The following is a 6,000-nucleotide window of genomic DNA, read 5'->3' as shown; positions in this document are numbered from 1 at the left end:
CCGGCAGTGCAGTTCCGCCTGTACCAAAACCTCCATTCCTTTTGGCACTAAACCCTCTCACACCCACTCCCGCTGCTGAATGTCACTTCTTATGTTAACGGTATATGTGGACATCACTACCGAACATTAAAACATGCATGATAGCGTATTGTTAGCTGGCTATTTTTCATGACCAATGTACCTCAAATCCAAGCAGTTATGTTTGTTTCAATTTGGATTCGTTGTCACAGGGTGGCAGTTGCTGTTCATTTTGGACACAGCTACAACAGCGGCGAAGTTTTCTTTTTCACAGTGCACAGCCGACAATGTACCTGCTGCTAGAATTCCGTCAGCACGTATCACTCCACAGCACCACAAAATATAGCAATATTTGCTGTTGCGTGGCGTTAACTTGTTAGCTAGATTACGTCCGCGGTCGTTAGGGAACCTATAAGTGACTGCACTGTGTAGACGCAACCAAACCATTGATGAAATAGCCCCACGAGACAAAGCATTCTTGTTTGCACAAGGTGCAGACAAAGGCACATTTGCCAAGCAGATTAATGCAGAGAAGACGACCACCAGACCAGGGGGAAAAGATCTCTGTACCTCTGTACCCAGTGTATCATAGTGGGCACCAGGCGGCACTGGCGACCGAACTGCGCGCCTACGGCATAGGGGTCGGATGTTTTAACCACTAGGCCGCCGAACTGATGCGCTAAATGTCTTCTCAATACTCTAGACGGACCTTTTACACTTACAGAGGAAACGAAGATACCGCAGTGTTATATAATCATTCTTGCCTGCGCGCCACGAACACGGGCCGAACCCACCAGCGGTGCTGTCTCCGCTGGCGACGCTCCTGCCTCCTCCTCACAATGAGCAGAAGTGCTGTCCTTATCACAAGCAGTAAAACTCGTCTTCGTGCTCACACTGCTAGCATTATTGCAAATATTTATGCTTGGAGAGGAGCGCAATACCGACGAGCTGAACAGGGATCCAAGCGATGTTATGTCGATGGTGCTGCAGATTACGCTAAACACCGAGGAAAATTGCGAGGAGATGCGTGTTTGTTTGCATAAAAACCTATTGTGCAAACTACAATTCAGTTTATAAATGAATTTACTTCTCCTGCCGCTTTAAAAAGCTAAACGCTTCAAGTGGTAGTCAAAAAGTTTCGGCCGATTTTAGCCTATGCAGTCTAGCAACGATACGGCAGTGCGAGCGATACGCGAGCACAAGCGCGCACCAGCAACTGGCTATGGAGATTCGCACCGCTTTCGACGTCCGTCGCGGCGCGCCGCTGGCGCGTAGGCGCTTCGCGTGTAAGCCTCGGAAGTGTTCATAGAGTTGGGGCTTTAGCGTGTCGCATCCATCGAAACGCAGCCGCCGCGGTCCCATTTGGGCCCCGTAGCACTGCAACAGGTGAACTGTGGACGCTGCGTTTGAACCGGGTTTCTTGCGTGCCTTACGTGATTAGTTTTGGCTTTGTACTCAAAAAAGGGCCGCATTTCATCGCTCTGCAGAGCTTCAAAGCTGACTTCCACCTCGGCTGAGAGTTTGGCTGTGAAAATCATTTTCTTTTCTTTCGAACTCACTATATATATATATATATATATATATATATATATATATATATATATATATATATATATTTGAAAGCATTCGCTGAAACAACCCAAATGTGGCAAAAAAAGAACGAAAAAAATACGCTGGTCACCCAAGATTCGAACTCTGATTGCTGGATTCAAAGTCCAGAGTGCAAACCATTACACCATGAGTCCAAACTCTGACGCCAGGGAATGAAAAAAAACGCTGGTCCCACCGAGATTCGAACTCGGATTGCTGGATTCAAAGTCCAGAATGCTAACCATTACACCATGAGACCAAACTCCGACGCCGGGGTTCGAACCAGGGAACGAAAAAAAACGCTGGTCCCACCGAGATTCGAACTCGGATTGCTGGATTCAAAGTCCAGAGTGCTAGCCATTACACCATGAGACCAAACTCCGGCGCCGGGGTTCGAACCCGGGTCTCCTGGCTGAAAGCCAGGTATGCTAGCCACTAGACCACGCCGGCACACAGCAAACTTGTGCTTTCGGGAGCTTAATGAGCGGTCAAAACATATCCGAAAAAAATACCTAAAAAGAAACGCACATCTACGCTGGACAAAGCAGGATCGCTGAATTCTGAGCCCACGGTCCGTATTCCGAGTTTGTGTCATAATAAAAAGCGTGAGAATCTGCCGCAGCGAACACAGCTGGTTTTTCGAAACACCGGAAGCGGATGTCGGTTCGCTTGCGACTGTGATCAGCGACGATGTCACTGGGTTGCCATAGAGTTTCTTACTATTAACTAGAGGGAAAGCTAACGGCACTGCACCTGCCCCTCCATGGGCGCGCAAAGCATCATGGGGCGATGAGCTACTTGGTGCGGAACGGTAGGTTTTTTAGGAACAGAGAGAGGAGTTACTAAAGACGTCCCATTTGTCCAAGGCGCGCTCCACGCGCAGACGACTTCGGCGGGAAAGTAGTGTGCAAAAGTGATAGTAGCGAAAACGCAACAGCACAGGACGCCAATAAAAGGTTTTTGTTTTCTGAAATACAGTGGAAAAACCTTTTAAGTTGTTAAAGCGACAAATTTTTTTAAAAAACATATATCTTTTTAAAATTGCGTCTGTCGAGCACGAAATATTGGCTTTTGTGGTCAGCGATGCTTGGCCAATAGGAGAACAAGCCAGTGCTTATTTTGAGCAAAATTTTCATTTACATGCTTTTCTGCTCGTTTGTTACGATTTATGGACAGGATATTGAATGATAGGATATTCTTGATTATCGAGCAACGTTTTTTTTTAAATATTCTTTGGCCAAAAATTGTAGTTCTGCAGTTAGTAGCCCTCCGCCCCATGGTGCTTAGAGCGCCCATGGTGGTACAGGTGGTCTCGAGGAAGCTCCATGCAAACTCCCATAGGCAGGGCGCCAGCTTTCCCTCTAGTTAATAATAAGAAACTCTATGTGTGTTGCGGTCGCTGAAGCGCAATGTCCAGCAGCGTCATAGAGCGGCGCTATTGCTCTCTGACGAAAAATGGAACGCGTCCAACGCGAGAGAAGAAATGTTCAGCCACAAATTTAGTTGCGCATCGAATTCCAGTGTAAAAGGGTAATTAAAAGGTGTCTTGTTTACGCAGTGGACTTAAATAATTAGAAGCAATAGTTCCGATACTCTTTTCTGCGCCGTAGAGGCCGGATATGTATTTAAAGAACGCAACTACGCATGACTTTGCAGTGGCAGAAGGCGGTGGCTAGAGCCGTCGATCGCCGATGGTAAATAGAAGGCAGGTAGCCTGCACGCAAAACACGGCGTTTTACATTTATCTAGAGGGCGAAAGGGACCGGAGAGGAAAAAATTGAGACAGTTTGGAATTTCGTCACTGTGTTCGGCGAAAGCCTGTGGTCATTCGACTGACAATGCCCTTTTTTTTAAGCGAAACCTTTACTACGGCAACCTGCGAGCGATTTCGGCTAGACGCGCACTTCAGCCGTATGCCGTACGCCGTGGCCGACGAACGACCTTGAGCCGCCGTTGTCCAGCAACGCCGCAGCCGCGCTCCAGCAGATGGCGCTGCCGTCGACGCCGTTGCCATCGCTCCTCGCTCCACCGGATGTGCTCCGCTATGGTAGAGGGAGAGGAGGTGTCGCCTCACGGGAGGTGTATATATATATATATATATATATATATATATATATATATATATATATATATATATATATATATATATATATATATATATATACGCTTCGCATGAGTGTATTGTAGTCTTTTTGGAGAGCGCGAAAGAGACGCAACAGCGACAGAACGAAGCGAGGAAGAGACATCGCGCTCAAGTTACGAAATAAGAACGCGCCACACGACTCGAGAAGCGTCGTAACGAAGATGCGGCTAGAAGTCGTGCCACGGCGCGGAGCGACTCCAACTGCGGAAGAGATTGGTTGGAGTTCTCGAGAGCGTCGGAATTAGACGCTTCGTAGACGACGTGCCGAGGAAACGATCGAAGCTTTCGCACTTCAACTAGGGTTAACCAGAGCTAAACGACAGCCATTTTTTTTTGCACATGTCACCCCACTCGAATGGTCACAGATTTCGCCGAACACACTTTAGAATTTCTAGTGTCTTTCAACTTTTTCTGGCGTTTGGTATTGGGAAAACAGGCTTCCTTTGGTGGTTCTATGAACCGCTTGCCGTGGAATCACTGGGCCGCTTGGGAGCCCTCCGACTCACTCGACTGCAACGAGACGTCTGACGACGTAGCGTCGCCGCGCGTGCCGCTGACGCGCGCGCTGGCTCCATCTGGAGCACGAGTGACGTTACTGTTGCTATGCGCAGCGAGTTGAGATTCTTGTTGGGAGTGGCACCCGCCGCGGTGGATCAGCGGTTAGCGCGCTCGGCTTCTGATCTGGAGTTCCCGGGTTCAAACCCGACCACGAAGGCTGCGTTTTTATGGAGGCAAAACGCTAAGGCGCCCATCTGCTGTGCGATGTCAGTGCACGTTAAAGATCCGCAGGTGGTCGAAATTATTCCGGAGCCCTCCACTACGGCATCTCTTCGTTCCTTTCTTTTTCTCTCCCTCCTTTATCCCTTTCTTTACGGCGCGGTTCAGCTGTCCAACGATATATGAGACAGATACTGCGTCATTTCCTTTCACCAAAAACCATATATTATTGTTGGGAGTGGAAAGGGGGACACAGCGCGTGCATTTCCGGGTTCGAACTCGACCGCGGCGGCTGCGTTTCGATGGAGGCGAAACGCTAAGGCGCCCGTATGCTGTGCGATGTCAGTGCACGTTAAAGATCCCCAGATGGTCGAAATTATTCCTGAGCCCTCTACTACGGTAACTCTTTATTCTTTCACTCCCTCCTTTATCCCTTTCCTTACGGCGCGGTTGTGGTGTCCGACGATATGTGAGACAGATACTGCGCCTTTTCCTTTCCCCAAAAACCAATTTTCATTTTCATTTTTCCGCTTGCGGTAGATAGTTGACACAGGCTGCGGCTTACTGCAGGCGCCGATATGGAAATGAAAATTGGTTTTGGGGGAAAGGAAATGGCGCAGTATCAGTCTCACATATCGGCGGATACCGGAACCGCGCCGTAAGGGAAAGGATAAAGGTGAGATTGAAAGAAAAAAGAGGTTCCGTAGTGGATGGCTGCGGAAGTAATTTCGACCACCTGGGGATCTTTAACGTGCACTGACATCGCATAGCACACGGGCGCCTTCGCGTTTCGCCTCCATCGAAACGCAGCCGCCGCGGTACGAGATGGATTGATGACAGGCTATTCTCTCTGATACTTGTAGAAAACTTTATTAAAACCAATGATATCTGAGTCTCGCGTTGACCTAACATCGACATCCTCATGCCAGACAGCCATTCGAGCCGTCCACACGTTATGCAGAAGCATAAACATACTTTTGAACACGCCCCCTCGTTTTCTACAGGAAGGACAAGTATCCCATGTGGTTTAATTGGAAGATCTTCTTTCAAATTTCGTTCCAAATTGTCCCACTGATAGACATCTTTCGAATAGTCACACAGAGCCTGCCGGAACACCGGACTGCTGCAAGCGGGAGCAAAATGAGTCGACAAAACATTATACACCAGGCGCCTAATTCAGCGCGCACTTTCACAAATTCCTGAAAGTATAGGGACCGAAATCGAAGGGAAATATTTTCAGGGGCATACTATTAGCCGCGTCGGACGTCAGTCTTTCAATAAATCATACGAATCAGCTAGTCAAATAATTACTATTTACTGATTAAATCTTAAAGAAACAAATTCTGGTGGATGCAATGCCGATGGCGAGTTCGTAGGCACAGAAAAGATGATGCGTGTCAACTATAAGAAACGAAGAGAGAGTTGTTCTCTAATCCCTGTAGCGCGAATTGTATCGCAGCATAGCCATTCCACCTGAGAACAACAACTACCAGGGCATGAACTTTCGTTTGCTTCGTCGCTCTCAGAAATAA

The 6,000-nt window shown here is 48.0% G+C and overlaps 2 non-coding genes across 2 annotated transcripts; both read right to left on the bottom strand.

The window, feature by feature from the left end:
- Positions 1-1,795: 1,795 nt before the first annotated feature.
- TRNAQ-UUG (transfer RNA glutamine (anticodon UUG)) lies at positions 1,796-1,867 on the bottom strand. The gene has a single exon. It is a non-coding gene; the product is annotated as a tRNA-Gln (tRNA).
- A 44-nt stretch (positions 1,868-1,911) lies between these two features.
- TRNAQ-UUG (transfer RNA glutamine (anticodon UUG)) lies at positions 1,912-1,983 on the bottom strand. The gene has a single exon. It is a non-coding gene; the product is annotated as a tRNA-Gln (tRNA).
- Between the last annotated feature and the right edge of the window lie 4,017 nt (positions 1,984-6,000).

Source organism: Amblyomma americanum, chromosome 1 (genome assembly GCF_052857255.1).
Source record: "Amblyomma americanum isolate KBUSLIRL-KWMA chromosome 1, ASM5285725v1, whole genome shotgun sequence".
Classification (NCBI taxonomy): Eukaryota; Metazoa; Arthropoda; class Arachnida; order Ixodida; family Ixodidae; genus Amblyomma; species Amblyomma americanum.
The sequence above is the reverse complement of the archived record's forward strand: the minus strand, read 5'-3'. Positions and strand labels throughout refer to the sequence as shown.